This window comes from Bubalus kerabau, chromosome 3 (genome assembly GCF_029407905.1).
Source record: "Bubalus kerabau isolate K-KA32 ecotype Philippines breed swamp buffalo chromosome 3, PCC_UOA_SB_1v2, whole genome shotgun sequence".
NCBI lineage: Eukaryota > Metazoa > Chordata > Mammalia > Artiodactyla > Bovidae > Bubalus > Bubalus kerabau.
Window position 1 is genome coordinate 80283396 of NC_073626.1, and position 18640 is coordinate 80302035.

The 18640-nt window shown below is 38.8% G+C and overlaps 1 protein-coding gene across 10 annotated transcripts in view; it reads right to left on the reverse strand.

Annotated features, from left to right (window-relative positions):
• The window catches only part of PPIG (peptidylprolyl isomerase G), a 40893-nt gene extending 24175 nt beyond the window's left edge, over positions 1-16718 (reverse strand). For 4 of the 10 annotated variants that reach the window (XM_055572314.1, XM_055572320.1, XM_055572313.1 and 1 more), the window contains exon 1: positions 16509-16718. The gene's annotated coding sequence lies outside the window, so the exon portion shown is untranslated. Of the gene's footprint in view, positions 1-16097; positions 16395-16508 lie in introns of those variants that run through there. The other 6 variants (XM_055572322.1, XM_055572321.1, XM_055572317.1 and 3 more) reach the window with 3 other exon arrangements.
• Positions 16719-18640: the final 1922 nt, after the last annotated feature.

Consider the following 18640-nt stretch of genomic DNA (forward strand, 5'->3'; position numbering starts at 1 on the left):
GAGTTAGGAATGTAAGTGGAAGCTACTAGGATAGCTGTTTGCTCTGGTTTTTTTTGCTGTTGTTTAAGTGCTGCTTACATGGTAAGTTTACTTTGGGAAAACATTAAACTTCACTTAGAATTTGTGTAGTTTCTGGTATGTTATGTTACACTAAATTTACTTTTGTTAAAACAAAGTAAAACTTTGTTAAAACTTTATCTAAAACAAAATTCTTGGGGTTCCTGGAGTCTCCTCCAAGCAGGAGACACGGGTTCGATCCCTAATCCAGAAAGATCCTACATGCTGCAGAGCACTAAGCCCATGCACCACGACTATTGAGCCTGTGCTCTCCAGGGAGCTGCAACTGCTGAGCCCCTGCAAGAAGCCCACGCACCACAACTAAGAGCAGCCCCGCATCTGCCACAACCAGAGAAAAGCCCGAGCAGCAGGGAAGACCCAGCACAGCCAAAAATAAAGAAAGAAATATTATTTTAAAAATAAAATTCTTATTTCTCTACCCCTGATTCTCTCAAAAGAGTAAACACCATTGTCCAACCCGGCTGCTACCACTGAAGAAAACATAAATTTTATTGAACTCAGTATGTCCAAAATATTATTTCAACATATAATCAACATTCAGTTCAGTTCAGTCGCTAAGTCGTATCCGACTCTTTGCGACCCCATGAATCACAGCACGCCAGGCCTCCCTGTCCATCACCAACTCCTGGAGTTCACTCAAACTCACGTCCATCGAGTCGGTGATGCCATCCAGCCATCTCATCCCCTGTCGCCCTTCTCCTCCTGCCCCCAATCCCTCTCAGCATCAGAGTCTTTTCCAATGAGTCAACTCTTCACATGAGGTGGCCAAAGTACTGGAGTTTCAGCTTTAGCATCAGTCCTTCCAATGAACACCTAGGACTGATCTCCTTTAGGATGGACTGGCTGGATCTCTTTGCAGTCCAAGGGACTCTCAAGAGTCTTCTCCAACACCACAGTTCAAAAGCATCAATTCTTCGGCGCTCAGCTTTCTTTATGGTCCAGCTCTCACATCCATACGCGACCACTGGAAAAACCATAGCTTTGACTAGACGGACCTTTGTTGGCAAAGTAATATCTCTGCTTTTCAATATGCTATCTAAGTTGGTCATAACTTTCCTTCCAAGGAGTAAGCGTCTTTTAATTTCATGGCTGCAATCACCATCTGCAGTGATTTTGGAGCCCCCCAAAATAAAGTCTGACACTGTTTCCACTGCTTCCCCATCTATTTCCCATGAAGTGATGGGACCAGATGCCCTGATCTTAGTTTTCTGAATGTTGAACTTTACATTATCTTTCTGTTACTATCCTGTGCTAGGCTGCTTCAGTCATATCTGACTCTGTGCGACCTCTATGGACTGTATGTAGCCTGCCAGGCTCCTCTGCCCATGGGATTCTCCAGGCAAGAATAATAGAATGATTTGCCATGTTAGCAAGTTTTACAAGTCTCGGATATCAAGTGGGGTTTTTTTTTTTTTTTTTTTGGCCTTACTGCAAGGCTTGTGGGATCTTTGTTCCCTGGCCAGGAATCAAACCTGGGCCACTGCAGCAGAGGAGTCAGGTTCTAACCATTGGACCGCCAGGGAATTTCCAGAAATCAGTGTTTATGCCGCATTTCAAATGTTCTATAACCACATGTGGCTGGTGGCTGCTGTACTGGACAGCATGGTTCTAACTACTTCAGCTCATGTTGATCTCTACAACTTTATGGAACATTCCGAAGTTGGCTTCAGCCACACTGGAGATCCTGCTGTTCTTCAAAAGTCTGTGCATGCATGCTCAGTCATGCTCTTTGCAATCCCACAGACAGTAGCCTACCAGGCTCCTCTGTCCATGGGATTTCCCAAGCAAGAATACTGGCCACTCCAGTAGCCATTCCCTTCTCCAGGGGATCTTACCAACCTAGGGATTGAATCCACATCTCCTGAATTGGCAGGTCGAATCTTTACCATTGTGCCACCTGGGAAGACCAAACAGCCAAGGCCTATCCTTTGTCAAGTCTTTCACATTTACTACACCCTCTGAGGAATGCTCTTACCCCAGATCTTCACATGGTTCACGTCTCCACTTAAGTCAGTGCTCAAGTATCACCTCCTCATGGAAATCATTCTTTGCCAGTATATTCACAGAAGCAGGCCCTATCCTCCAGCACTTTATATTCCCTAATTCTGCTCTACTTTTCTTCCTAGCATTTATTGCTACTTGATATTTTAAGTTTTATGTATTTTCCTCTTACTAGAATATAAGCTTCATGATGTGAGAGACCTTTTCAGTTTTGCTCCCCTCTTAATTCCAAAGTGCCTCAAACAGTACTTGATTATGGCAGGAAACCAGTATTTAATAAATCAATAATCATGCAAGGAAGAATAGGCATGTGTGAGAATGCTTTTCTGCAACACTGCAATAACAATAATTAAAAGCAAACATGCAAAATGTCCCCAAATGAGATAATGTCTGAGTAAACTGTGGTATATACATGCAAGTTAATACTATAAAACAGTTTAAAAAGTCTTTACGCACACTATCCAAAACACCTGTTTAGGTGAAAAGAAAAAACAAAATTGCATTCAAATATTTTTTTTAATACCCTAAAATAATAGTCTGCTTTCACAGAGAGAAAGGTCTTGAGATAAATACGAAAACCTCAAAGAGTAAGTACTCTGTAGCAGTACAGGAGTAAGGATGGAAAGTCAATGAGGGTCTTTAACTATAATGTTTGAATTTTTGCAACAAGAATATGTTCACGTATTAGTTTCCAATTTAAAGAAAGACATATCTTCAAAGTAAAATAAAATAGCAGAAAATATGTGAAAATATTTAGAGCCTATTTCTAAGTGAAAGAGTCATAGACGATTTTGTTTAAGTTTTCTCATTTTCCAAGTTTTCTATGACAAATTCAGACCAGTAAAAGTAACTCTTCAAAAGAGCATTCAAGACAACGTATTTTTTAAGTGTTTTACTTTCAGGCTTACCACTGTTGTTTCATATTTAAATCTAGAAGATCTCAGGAAATTATTTTTCTTTTCACAAAACTGTGTACCCCTCCAAAGGAAGGGTACGTTTGCTACAAAGGAAGCAAGGAGAAATACTTGAGTATTTACCTAAATAAACTTTGGGTGTTAAATAACTTTTCAGGTTCTCTAACAATGAAATAAATAATGGAGACAAACTTGAGAGTCCTTTGGACTGCAAAGATACCAAACCAGTCCATCCCAAAGGAAATCAACCCTGAATATTCATTGGAAGGACTGTTGCTCAAACTGAAGCTCCAATACTTTGGCCACCTGATGTGAAGAGCTGACTCAATGGAAAAGATCTGATTCTGGGAAAAACTGAAGGCAAAAGGAGAAGGAGGTGGGTAGAAGATGAGACAATTAGATAGCATTACCAACTCAGTGGACATGAACTTGAGCAAACTCCAGGAGATAGTGGAGGATAGGGCAGCCTGGTATGCTGCAGTCCTTGAGATTGCATGACTTAGTGATTGAACAACAAATAATAAAGAAATAAATAACAGGGACAAACAGATTTGATCTCATGAAAAAATGTATTATTTCTATTTTTCAAAGGGAAATTAGAAAGTAAAAAATTGGGGGAAATATGTCCAAACATGATGTGCTAGTTTCCTTACTGTAAAACACTGGCAAGGCCCATCCTACTCACTGGAGAACATGAAGCACCTTTAGTCCCGATATGTAAATATCAGTCCATGTGACAACCAAAAGAAGCCCTCTCAATGTCCCTCTTCCCCTCCTTGAGGACTGTAGGGTCCATGCAGGAAACACTTAAAAGCACAAAGGCTACTCAAGGGAATATAAACAAACAATTCATAAAAAAATGAAATAAAAAATATAAACAGTATGAAAACTTTTGCTAAGCAACTTGGCACTGTACACCAAGAATATATTCATCATCATTCTAACCTTTAACATTTTAGTAATTCAAACTCTTTGAATGTCTCTGCTGCTGCTAAGTCACTTCAGTCGTGTCCGACTCTGTGCGATCCCACAGACGGCAGCCCACCAGGCTCCCCCGTCCCTGGGATTCTCCAAGCAAGAACACTGGAGTGGGTTGCCATTTCCTTCTCCAATGCATGAAAGTGAAAAGTCAAAGTCAAGTCGCTCAGTCGTGTCCAACTCTTCACGACCCCATGGACTGCAGCCTACCAGGCTCCTCCGCCCATGGGATTTTCCAGGCAAGAGTACTGGAGCGGGGTGCCATTGCCTTCTCCGTTGAATGTCTCTAAAGGCAGCCATTTAAAATAAAATCTTCTTTAAAGAAAGTGAAAGTGAAGTCGCTGAGTCGTGTCCGACTCTTTGGGACCCCATGGACTGTAGCCCACCAGGCTCCTCCATCCATGGAAATTTTCTAGGCAAGAGTACTGGAGTGGGTTGCCATTTCCTTCTCCAGGGGATCTTCCCGACCTGGGGATCGAACCCTAGTCTCCTGCATTGCGGGCAGATGCTTTACCATCTGAGCCACCAGGGAATAGTAATTAGGAACAATCTAACAGCTCATACAGCCTAAAAAAAAAAAAAAAAACCAAAAACGGACAGAAAACCTAAATAGACATTTCTCCAAAGAAGACATACAGATGTTCCAAAACACACATGAAAAGGTGCTGAATATTGCTAATTATTAAAAGAATTGCAAATTCAAACTACAACGAGGTATCACCTCACACCAGTCAGAATGGCCATAATCAAAAAATCAGGGCTTCCCTGGTGGCTCAGTGGTAAAGAATCTGCCTGCCAATGCAGGAGACACCCATTTGATTCCTGATCTGGGATAATCCCACCTTCCTTGGAGCAATTAAGCCCAAGTGCCCCAGCTACTGAGAGTATGCTCTAGAGCCCAGGAACTTCAACAAGAGAAGCCACTGCAATGAGAAGCCAGTGTATCACAGACCCAGCACGGCCAAAAAGAAAGAAAATTATTTTGAAAACATTTACAAACAACAAATGCTGGAGAGGCTGCGAGAATGTAAACTGGTGTAGCTACTATGGAAAATAGTATACAGGTTCCTTAAAAAAACTAAAAACTGAATTACCATATGATCCAGCAATCCCACTCCCAGGCATAAAACCAGAGAAAAACACCGTTCAAAAAGATACATGCTCATTTCAGCAGTGTTTACAACAGTCAAGACATGAAAGCAACCTAAATATTGGTCGACAGATGAATGGATAAAGAAGATGTGGTATATATACAAGATGGAATATTAGTCATAAAAAGAATGAAATCCCAAGTGCTGCCACGTGGACGGTCTTAGAGATTATCATATTAAATGAAGTAAGTCAGAGAAAGACAAATATCATGGCATCACTTATATGTGGAATCTTAAAAAATGATACAAATGAACTTATTTACAAAACAGAAATAAACTCATAGAAAATAAACTTACGGTTACTAAAGGGGATGCGGCAGGAGGGAGTTAGAAGTTGGGAATTATATACACAAAGACACACTGCTGCTGCTGCTGCTAAGTTGCTTCAGTTGTGTCCGACTCTGTGTGACCCCATAGACGGCAGCCCACCAGGCTCCCCTGTCTCTGGGATTCTCCAGGCAAGAACACTGGAGTGGGTTGACATTTCCTTCTCCAATGCATGAAAGTGAAAAGTGAAAGTGAAGTCGCTCAGTCATGTCCGACCCTCAGTGACCCTGTGGACTGCAGCCTTCCAGGCTCCTCCGTCCATGGGATTTTCCAGGCAATGTGTCTTTATATCAAATAGCTAAACAACAAGGACCTACTGTATAGCACAGGGAACTATACTCAGTATCTTGTAATAATCTATAATGGAAAATTATAGAATCTGAAAAAGAATACACACACACACACTGAATACACACACACACACAACTGAATACACACACACACACTGAATACACACACACACAAATGAATCACTCTGCTGTACACTTTCAATTAACACAACACTGTAAACTAACTATACTTCTGTAAAAAATAAACAAAACAAAAAAACAACCTAAATGTCTAACATGACAAGTAAATTAAGAAATATTCATATGATGGACTGCTATGCTGCTTATGAAAATATAATTTTTAATATAACATGGAAAAAATGTTTAAGTGAAAAAAATAGCAAAATTATGTAGTGAAAAGGACTTTAAGGGTAAAAAAATTCATATATACTGTCACTGTAGTGCTTTTTATAATAGTAAAAAAAGAAGTTGCATAGTAATAGAAATTGGTTAAATAAACGATATCATCATGAAATGGATGGTATTCATCTAGCCATTGGAAATCATATTCTTACATGTTAAAATAACAAAGGTAACATTTTCACCAACTGGATTGAAGGAAATAAAAAATGCTGACCTCATATATTACCGACGCTAACAAAGGGGTAAATCTGATAATCCTCTGCCACTGTGACAACACACATTACAAATGCATTCACGACCCTTTGACTCAATAGCCCTATTCCGAGGAATTTATATGTCATTCGCGAAATAAGGTATGTACAAGGTCATACAAGGTACCTTGTATGTAATACAAGGTACACTTAATACACTTAATACAATTACACTTAAAAGGTATGTAATACCTCATTTGTAATAGTTAAAAGGCCATAAACCTAACTATACATAAAGGAGGAAGAGGTTACATAAATCATATGACCTCCGTACAAGTTACTGGCTATAAAAAGGAATGAGGAAGCTGGTTATCTGCTATCTCCCAGCCCTTTTAAGTAAAAAACAACAACAACAACAAACTACAGAAATGTATATGGTATATTTTCTTTGTATTTTTTCAAAATAACTTTTAAAAAACGTGTTTTGTCTAATACAGACGCATATGGTAGGAAAGGAAATGGGTAGCTGGAGAAGATGGGTAAGATTTTTTTTACTGTATAACTTTTCAATTTTTTGCCACTACTAATACTAAAGCACACTAATACTACCATTAAAAGTTCTTTAAAAATAAAACTGAAAAAGAAAAATTATCAAAGACCACTCATAGATGAGAAGATATTCATATAGGCGAAAGAAAGCAAGTTAGCAAGCAGTATTATCTGTAAGATTCCAATTTTACACATATCAAATGCACATAAAAAAGATATCATTCAACAAAAAAAGGAAATTCTTCCATTTGCAACAACATGGTTGGACCTTAAAGACAATAAGCTAAGTGAAATTAAGTCAGATAGAGAAATACTGTATGATCTTACTTGTATGTGGAATCTGAAATTAAATTTAAAAATATATTCACACAAACATGCATTCACACATGCACAAACACACCGAACTCAGAGAGAAAGATATCAGATTCACGGTTACCAGAGGCAGGGGCTAGGCTTGAGGGAACTGGATGAAACGGTTACAAGGTACAAACTTTCAGTTATAGGATAAGTAACTCCTAAGGATGTAATATACAACAGTTAACACAGTTAGCACTGCTGTATGGTAATTTGAAAGTTGCTAAGAGAATAAAATTCTAAAAGTTCTCATCACAAGGAAAAAGCATCATTTTTTTCCCTTGTATCTGTATGAGATGGTAGATGTTAAACTGAACTTATTGTGGCAATCATTCTTCAATGTGTAAGTCAATTCATTATGTTATGCACTTTAAACTTGCACAGTGCTGTACTTCAATAAAACTAAAAGGAAAAACAGGATTTACATCAAAATATTAATGAATCATGAATTATGCAGCATTACCTACAGACATGGAAACAACTTAAGTGTCCCTGATAAGTGGATAAAGAAAATGTGTCACACACACACATTGAGGAGTATTATTTAGTCACAAAAAAGGAAGAAAATCCTTCCACTTGTGACAACATGGATGGGCCTCAGGGGCATTGTGTTAAGTGAAGAGTCAGGCAGAGAAAAACAAATACTGTACAATCTCATACATGGAATCATAAAACAAAAAGAACCCCCCCCAAATCTGAACTTATAAAGTCCCAAGAAAATAGTGTGTATGCGTGCATGCTAAGTCTCTTCAGCTGGTCTGACTCTTTGTGAGCCTGTGGACTGTAGCCCACCAAGCTCCTCCCACCAAGATTCTCTAGGCAAGAATACTGGAGAGGGTTGCCATGCCCTCCTCCAGGGGATCCTCCCGACCCAGGGATCAAACCCATGTCTCTTACATCTCCTGCACTGCACGACTAGCGCCACCTGGGAAGCTCCAAGAATACAGGGTACAGCATGGTGAGTAATATGTGCTCTGTATTTGAAAGTTGTTAAACAGATGATCTTGTCACAATGAAAAAAACATCTGTATGTGAGGTGAAGGTTAACTAGACTTACCATGGTGATCATTTTGCAATATATACACATAGTCATATACACATGGGCTTCGCTCATAACTCAGTAGGTAAAGATCTGCCTGCAATGTAGAAGACCAGGGTTTGATTCCTGGGGCAGGAAGATCCCCTGAAGAAGAGAATGGCTACCCACTCCAGTATTCTTGCCCGGAGAATCCCATGGATAGAGGAGCATGGCAGGCTACAGTCCATGGGGTCGCAAGAGTTGGACATGACTAAGCGACTAGACCATCACTGCCATCAATCACATACACAGTGAATTACACACACATAATCATATACACAGTGATCATGTTGTACAGCTGAAATAAATTTAAAGTTATATGTCAATTACACTTAAAAGCATTTACAGCAAAATATTAACACTGATAATATCTTGGTCATGAATTTAAGGGTAATTGTTATGTATTTCTGTTTTCCAAATTTTCTTCAACAGGTATAATTTTATAATCAAGAAAATATTTTAAAAGAAAAACTAACAAAATGAGATAATTTTCTGCTTATTAAACTAGCAAAGATCTTTTAAAAGAATAATTCCCAATACAGTAAGCAAATCCTCTGGAAATGTATGTAAAAACTGTTTATACCTCAAACTGGTTTATACCTTAAAAATCCAATTGCTAGGAATCTACTGTAAGGAACTATTTTAGAAAGCCTTCATGTATAAAGTTGGCCATGTTAGTGCTTCTTTTATACTATCCGAAGTAACCTTTTCAGTATTATGAAAAATGATAGTTGAACAAAATATCACAGTTGTTGAAGCAATGCTTACAGTAATCAATAACTTGGAAAATGTTCATAATTTGTTAAAAATACTCAAGATATAAAACAGTAATGTAATATTATTATAATCACATAAACTACTCCTTCAAATTCAAAGATTTACAAAAGAGAAAAAAGACTGAAAGGAAATAATCACTACAGTATTTGGCTGTAAGACCGGGGAGTGGGGATATATGTATGTATACGTATAGCTGATTCACTATGTGTGAATCACAGAAACTAACACAACACTGTAAGCCAACTATATTCCAATTACAAAAAAAACCCTGAAGAGTGTTTTTGCCTCACTGTACTTCTTTCTACTTCTTTAATAAACATAACTGCTATTAGAAATAAAAAATTCATAATATAATAAAAAATGTACATACAATCTAAGATTATAATGTGCATGTCTCTGTGTGGTTATAATACACATTTAGGTAACACCACACAGGGATACTTTTCTTAGAAACAGATTTAAATGGTATCTTGAAACAACAAATCAAATATGCTTTAAATTTAAGAAACATGAAAGATAGCAAATTATTATTAAAAGCACTATATAAATATCTTAAGTATGTAAATGTTCTAACATTAATAGCTAATGAAGAACAATGATGACACAAAAGATGGCTCAATGCTATGTCTCTAACATTACTGATATCAAATTTTATCTAATCAGAAATAGGATATAGTACTCCCTCTTTAATTATGACTTCCTGTTATTACACTATCTAAAAAATGCAACACAAACATCTAGTCAATTTTTTTTTCTTTTAAAGGAGTAAAGAGGTGGTGCTAGTGGTAAAGAACTTGCCTGCCAATGCAGGATATGCAAGAGATGCGGTTCCTTGAGTTGGGAGGAACCCTGGAGGAGGGCATGGCAATCCACTCCAGCATTCTTGCCTGGAGAACCCCCTGGACAGAGGAGCCTGGCGGGCTACAGTCAGTCCATAGGGTTGCACAGAGTCAAACATACCTGAAGCAACTCAGCATGTATGCAAAAAGAAAACAGTACTGATAGATACCAAAAACACAGTTCAGGACAAAAATCAAGTCTACACAATTTCAATACAATAAGTCATGAATTTCCTAAGAATAGTTCACAAAGAAAGCTTTCAGAGCAATAATCTGCAGGTGAACTGTTCACTGCATAGTTGTTTAATCTAAATGAGTTGCAGCTATTCCTGTAAAATGTAGCTATAATTAAAAAAAAAAACAAAACATCATATCAAGCAACATGCCCCATTCCTGTACAGCAATCAGCATAGTATACACCATCAGATGAGGTACATATGTTCCAGTCTGACCTAGTTTCCACTACTGCATGTTAGCTGTTACCATTTATCAATTTACTTGAGCTTTTGCATTCACCTCACCTGCCTGACTCCCTCAGAAATCTGAGTATTTGATACTTACTTCCATCTACTTTATTTATAAAGAAAATACTTTTAAAGATAATCAGTAAAGCTAATAAGCTCATGAAAAAAGTTGAGTAAAATTAAGCCATAACTTTTAACATTTTAATGTATATTAAATAGATAGAATTACAAATATTTTAATTCATCAACAGTATCATAGTCACTTTAATATGTCAATAATATATAAATGCAATAAAATTTCAAAATATTAAATGCTGGGAAATAGATGGGGAAACAGTGGAAACAGTGTCAGACTTTATTTTTTGGGGCTCCAAAATCATTGCAGATGGTGACTGCAGCCATAAAATTAATATGCTTACTCCTTGGAAGAAAAGTTATGACCAACCTAGATAGCATATTGAAAAGCAGAGACATTACTTTGCCAATAAAGGTCCATCTAGTCAAGGCTATGGTTTTTCCAGTGGTCATGTATGGATGTGAGAGTTGGACTGTGAAGAAAGCTGAGCGCCGAAGAATTGATGCTTTTGAACTGTGGTATTGGAGAAGACTCTTGAGAGTCCCTTGGACTGCAAGGAGATACAACCAGTCCATTCTGAAGGAGATCAGACCTGGGTGTTCTTTGGAAGGAATGATGCTGAAGCTGAAACTCCAGTACTTTGGCCACCTCATGCGAAGAGTTGACTCACAGGAAAAGACTCTGATGCTGGGTAGGATTGGGGGCAGGAGGAGAAGGGGACGACAGAGGATGAGATGGCTGGATGGCATCACCGACTTGATGAACGTGAGTTTGAGTGAACTCTGGGAGTTGGTGATGGACAGGGAGGCCTGGTGTGCTGCAATTCATGGGGTCGCAAAGCGTCGGACACAACTGAGTGACTAAACTGAACTGAACTGAACTGAGGATGTATGATATGCCATGTGCTCTTGAGCTCAGTTGTGTCCAACTCTTTGTGACCCCATGGACTGCAGCCTGCCAGGCTCCTCTGTCCATGGAATTTTGCAGGCAAGAACACAGGAGTGGCTTAGCATTTTCTACCCTAAGGGATCTTCATGACCCAGGGATCGAATCTGTATTGGCAGGTGGATTCTTTACCACTGCTCTACCTGAAACTTCTGCAACAAATACATTTCATAAAAATATCAGAGATGAAACAAATTCATAAGTAAAAAGTTTAATCTTGTAGCTTCAGACATGAAATAATTTCCATATTCACTTAAAGTAACATGAAGGTTGGAGATGGGGGGGCAGAAGGACACAGGCAACTAATTATTAAAACATATAGTAAAAAAAACATGGTATTTGTAATTGTGCTTTGTTGCTGAGTCATGTCCAACTCTTTGCAACCCCATGGACTGTAGCCCACCAGGCTCCTCTGTCCGTGAGGATTCTTCAGGCAAGAATACTGGAGTGGGTTGCCACGCCTTCCTCTGGGGGATCTTCCCAACCCAGGGACTGAACCCAGGTCTTCTGCATTGCAGGAAGATTCTTTACCAGCTGAGCCACCAGGGAAGCCCCAAAGTGAAAGTGAAATTTGTAATTAGGCAATAAATAATGCAGTGACTTTATTACATGGAATTACATTCATAATTCCAAGAATTACTTGGAAGTTTAACACAGTCTGAGGGAGTCTGCAGAGTACTAAGTCTTGACAATGGAGATAGTAAATACTCTTTACTATTACAATGACAAGCAGGTCTTTGCCCTTTCTGATTCCCTTGGTTAATTCCTAATTGTCCTTAAAGATTGAACACAGCCAAAGTACACTCTAGGAATTTCACCCTGACTTTCTGAAGTTAAAATGACTGTTGAATTTTATTTTCATTATCATAAATTTGTCTGGAAAAGGAAATGGCAACCCACTCCAGTATTCTTGCCTGGAGAATCCCATGGACAGAGGCGCTGGTGGGTTACAGTCAATAGGGTCGCAAAAGAGTCAGACAAAACCTAACAACTAAACAATAACAAACTCCTTGAACTCAGAACCTTTCTATCTGCAACACCAAGCGCAATGCCTGGTCCAGCACTACACTGCCAAACAGAATGCTAGTTACCGCTTGAGCAGAGGACTTACCCAGGGCCTTTTCTCCCACATGTACTGCTTCCCACGGGGAGTATTGCTAATATGTATCTATAGTGAGTAAATCCTCTCAGCCTATTCCACAACTGAAAGGAGCGTATTCTTTAGATATGCCTACTGGGGCTGCATTCTGTTAACAAAGTGTCTATTTTCTTTTCTTTAAACAGAATCCACTATAAGAGAGCATTTTCAGTTCAAGACCAAGAAATAAAGATGGGAAGTTCTCATCTGTTTAAGTTTAATACAACAGGTAGCAATTTTCATAGAAGACTTGCACCTCTAAGTGCAATCATATTAAGTTAAACTAATTAAAAGTATAGCAGATATTGAAGACTTTCAAAGATAGCAATCTAACATCACATTTTACATTACTCTCTACCTTCATGTAGTTCACAGAAATCAAATGAGATATAAAAACAGATTGGTTAAAAGATATCTAAATACATTTATGAATGCCAGTTTGTTAGTGAACTAAGTACAAATAAGTTGACATTCTGGGGTGTCAGAAAAGGCCACTATGATCTTCCATATAGTTCCTTTTCCCTTAGTGTCTCTGATAGTCACAAACCTCTGCACTGGTAAAAACATGATTAACAGTGTATAGGCAGTTAGCAGGGCTTCCCTGGTGGCTCAGATGGTAAAGAATCTGCCTGCAATGCAGGAGACCTGGGTTTGCCCTGAGTCAGGAAGATCCCCTGGAGAAGAGAATGGCTATCCACTCCAGTATTCTTGCCTGGAGAATTCCAAGGACAGAGAAGACTGGTGGGCTGCACTCCCTGGGTCACGAACAGTCAGGCTCGACTGAGCAACTAACTCACTTCACTTTCAGGCACTTACTAAATTTCTAAATCCTTCAGAAAACTTAAAAGAGAAAAGCTGGTATGATGCCAAGTTTGGTGTTAAATAACTTACTGCACATACAATCTGAGACAAAAATCTAGTACAACTATGCTAGTGCAAACTAAAAAGCATATACCAACTGGGGAATCTCTGCTAATATTCTTAATATTGTACCTGCAATTATCTAAGCTCTTATAACAATAAACTTATCCCACTATCTCAAGAGATAGAACCAAACCATCCTAGCACTGTGCTATTTAATCCAGTAACTCCTAAATAAAAAATTACAGATTTTTGAAGTTTGAAGGAAATAGGTAATCTGGTCCAATCTTCTAAGTGTATAGACTTGGGAACAAGGAGACTAGAGAGTTGAAGTGACTGGCTCAAAGTCACAAGTGGAAAAAAAAAAAGCAAGAGTTTTCTGGTTAAGATTATAGCTTCACTGTTAAAAGTAGCTTATAACCTGTGCCTGATTCATATTGATGTAAGGCAAAAACCATCACAATATTGTAATCATCCTCCAATTAAAGAAAGAAAGTAGCTTATTTATAAATATTCCAAATAATGGTTACATAATTTTACTTTTTATCAAGTGACCACGATGCAAAGATTTAATTATGAATAAACCTTAAGCTAAAGTTTATACACAATTAACAGTAGCTTATTAATATATACAATCAGGCTTCATGCAATTTAAAAATAAGTAGGTTAAGGAATCATTCATGCTTTAAAAATAACCATTTTAATATCAAAAATTGATAACCACAAGCATGACATAATTAAATTCCAAGAACAAGTTGGTAATCATTTTAAGCCACTACTCAAACTAAAACGAAGTGTAAAACATTTCCTGTCTGGTACTAAAAGTACAAAGTCCCAGTTACAGCATACAGAGAATTTATAACACTGCCTGTAGTATATTTCAAGATGCAAGATTTGCCTTACAGAAATAAAAATATACGGAGTTCTTATGGAGACTATATATTCATTAAACCAGGTCAAAACCACTGACACTTAAATGAAAACTAAAAACTGGTACTAATATTAAAGAAAAAAAAAAGTGTAGCAGATAGATTTGCAATAAACTCCTCAAATGACTTGAATTAATTATCTATGGATTCCAACTACATATAACAAGTAAGACACATTAGTACTTGAGGATACAGAGAATAAATAATACAGTCTAATCCTGTTGAAATATCCTATAAATAAAACAATAAGGGAAAACATCAACATATATTTCTCAAAAGAGCAACACTTGAAGAACTGTAGATGGTGTCCTGACAACTAGTAGAACTAGCTCATCCTACTATAACTATTACCAATTTCCCAATGTTTGGGAGAACGGATGCTGCCTGACAGGAAATCTAATTTAAAATATGCAAAATATCAAAAGAATAAAGACTTTACCTAAAGAACACCGATACTGCAAGACCACAGTATCAAGCACCAAAAATCAAAGACTTGAGTAAGTCACAATAAACGTAATGTACGCTTTTCACTCCTAGGGGAGCCACTGAGCTCAAGCTAATTTCACACAGAATTTTAACAAACCTGAAGATTTACTTTTGAAGCCCACAGCTTGATAATAGCCTGAAATTAGAATATAATTTTATAGATGATAAAAAAAAAACCCTGAGGTTCAGAAAGATGGTCGGATCAGAAAAGAACTCAAAATTTCGAACCTTGTCAGTTTTCTTACTTGTACACTCCTGACAACAGGGAAAAGCAACCCTGACAAAAGTTCGCAAAAGCAAAAACCTTAAAAAGTAAACAAAATTTTTAAAAAGGCACAGAAGCCTACTACAAGACGCCATTAGGATCTCAGGACACCAATACTCTTGAACCATAAAGAAAACGTTAAGGTAAAGGGAGCTCTGTTTAAAACAAATGTATGTAATCCCTTATAGAGAAGATCCCATCTTAAATGATTAAACTAAAAAAAAAGGAGGAGTGATAAAACGGGTAAATTTTCGCATATATAAAAAACATGAATTAGAGAAACAGCCATTCTAGATGTTGGTGCCTTTTATGGATTTTAAACCGCGATTTCAAAACTGTTTACACACCCCCTCTCCATCATCTGTACAAACCGGCCATTCTTTGCCAAACGGTAGTCCACAGACTCACTTTTTCTATCTGGTTTGGCTACTGAAAATTAACCGTACTCCCTAATTTTCACAACATTTAATTGTTCTTGGACGCATTTCTGACCACTACTGCAAACACTTGGTCCTGCATAAAGTACTATTGTGGGAAGAAATGAAAATCAATGCACAAAATGGTGCTTTTATAACACTTTAAAAACGACAAAGTTTCCCATTTCCTGTAGATCTCGATTCAGCACCTTAAAAGACTAAAGACTAGCAAAATTCGCACACTTTCCCCAAAGCATTTGGAATTCCGAAGCCATCACCTTCCTTCAAGAGTAATTCCTCCTAAAAGGCCTGCGCTGCACACAGTTCTTCAGAAACGTGGGAGAACTTGGAGTCAGTTCTGGGTAAGAAGGAAGAGCCTGGATTGGAGTTTGGGGAGAACTAAGTGGCCTGTGCCACTACACTACGCAAGATAGTCGCTATGAGAGGAAAAGGTCGGAGCAGGGGAAAGCCTGTCTTCGTTCTAATCTTAACCCCTAAGATCCAGGCTCCTCGCCTGCCACTCTCCACCCCTAATCTGACAGGATGGCAGGTAACGCGTCCCGTTTCCCCACCTATCCTCCCACCTACCCCGCACTAGTGCTCGGTCTTACGATTTTGAAGCATCAAAATCACCCCGGCTCCCTGGAGTTCAGGCCACCGTCGCTGCCGCCATATTACAGCTTGTGCGGCAAAATGCGTCAGGGAGGGAGGTGTGCTCCCGAGAAGGGAGGGCGGGGGCTGGCAGGGGGAGGGCCATTTTCCAGGTCCGGAAGGCAGGGCTGGAAGCCCTCTCCAGCAGCACCTGCTGCAAAGCTAGCGCCACGATCATCGGGGTCCCCTCTGGGATCGGGCAGCCCCAATATCTTAAGAGGAAGATGGTTAACTAGGTCTGGGCCTATCGCGCCGGCTCCGCCCCTCTTCTAGGGCCCTTCCCGCTCTCGCACCCCGGCACTGCTGCAAAGGACGGTACCGAAACAACACAGGCTCTGCGCCACCTACTTGCACCAGTCCAGTCTCCTCTTCCCGGGGTCCGGTCCTTTAAAGCGCTTCAAATCTACCGCCGCCAGAAAAGGCGCTAAAGACCACTAACCGACTCCCTCCCCCCACAACCCAGGCCCGGCGTGGAGGGGAAACGTCGCGCCGGAAATACGTCACTGTTCGGTGGCCCGCGTCTTCTGGTGATCCCTTGCTTCGTTACCTCACCCTCCCTGGAGTTCTAGGATTTTGGAGCGAGTTAAATGCCTGGCCCATAGGTAGCTTAATCGTTTCTGTGTAAGTTGATTGACAGCGTTTGTAACCGTTAGAATGCCAAGTCGTTCGTGAAATGAAGTGCTTCACTTAATAAACATTGATTGAGCCTCTGCCAGGGTATTGGGAAGGAGACCCTACTTTCAAAGAGCTTCCCAGGTCAGCTTCTAGTTAATGCTGTGACACACATTAAAAAAAAAAAGAAAAGAAAAGAAATTAACAAAGTGCTATTTGAGAAAAGGAGGAAATTAGAGAGGACATTGACGCCCTTTGTTGTCTTTTAAAAATATTCTCATAGCAACCCCATGATATGTTATCCTTGTTTCACAGATAAATTGAGGCTCAAGGAAGATAAGTGCCTTCCCAAATACATTGTTCCTAAATACCAAAGTAAGGCTTTGACTCCAAATCCAGTGCTTTCTGGGGAGAACACTATTTAGGACATATGTTGCTATTTAATTGTTTCAAGAGGTTAAGAGTTCCTAGATTGTTAGAATTGTAATAATTCCCCCTGATATTCAGGGGAGTTGAAGGCAGTCATTGTGAAGATATGCCACGTGTTTTAAAGAAAACAGACCCCTTGTGATGATTAGTGATATGTGTCAACTTGGCTAGGATATAGTGCCCAGTTATTTGGTCAAAGAATAGTCTAGATGTGTTTCCCAAGGTATATTTTAGATGTGATAAAGATTTACAATTCGAAGACTTAAAGCAGGGTGGGACTCATCCAATCAGCTCAAGGCCTTGAGATCAGAGGCTGAGATTTCCTAAGGAAGAAAGCATTATGCCTCAAGATGGCATTATAGAAACTTTGCCTGGGTTTCCAACATGCTTGGCCTGCTGTGTTGATTTCAAACTCAAGACTGCAATATCAACTCTTATGTGCACTTACAGCCTGCTCACCCACCCTACAGATTTCAGACTTTCCAGCCCCCACAACTGTAAGCCAATTCCTTACAATAAATCTGTTTTTCTGTAAAAACAAACAAAAGGAAACAGAGGACTTAGATTTTATTATTGTATGAAAAGTTACAATTATTTAAAATTTTCACTCCTTTATCTTTGGTAAATTAGTAATTATCAACAACATGTGAGCATGTGGCAGGTACACTTAAGGGTCTTCACCGGTTTTATTAGCTGTAGAACTGAGAGGACAATCCTGGCCTCTTTAAGCCGTTTTGCTTTCATTGCAGGAAAGTAGCATCATGCTCATCTTCAAACGATTTAGAGGTTATGTGAGTTCGCACTTTGCAGTGAGGAAGGCAATTCTTTAGTACCTTTAAAATTCTAATTTATAGTGAGCACTATATTGAGACAGATTTTTGTTAGCATGGGTTTGATTTTTGCTAATTCAGATTCCTTGGAATATACTTTTATTTAGCTGTGATATACAGATTCATTTCTTAGATTTCTACTTGTAGAGGTAATGTGTAACATTGCTATGACATTGCTGTAGTTTCCCTCTTTATCATCCATTTAGTTAGACACAATCTTTGAGGATATAGTACAGATTATACCATAGTTAACATTTTGAGGTGTGCAAAGGTAGTATTACTAATTTGTTCCAGGATATACATTTTTCTTAGAGAGATAGACTTTTATATGAAGTGACTGAAGAATTATTTAATAGTAAGGTATTAACAAGTACTTAGATATAGTATACATTATAAATGGTCACATTTTAGAGGATTCCTGAAAGAAGTCTTAAAGCAGCTTTACAAATGTCAATTCAAAGACTGGTGGCTGGTGGTGAACTATGACAAAGTTTTCACTATTCTTTTCTTAAGAACAGTTGTTTTGGGGGGAAATTCCCTGGTGATCCAGTGGTTAGGACTCTAGCGCTGTCACTACTGGGACCCTGGGTTCAATCCCTGGTCAGGGAA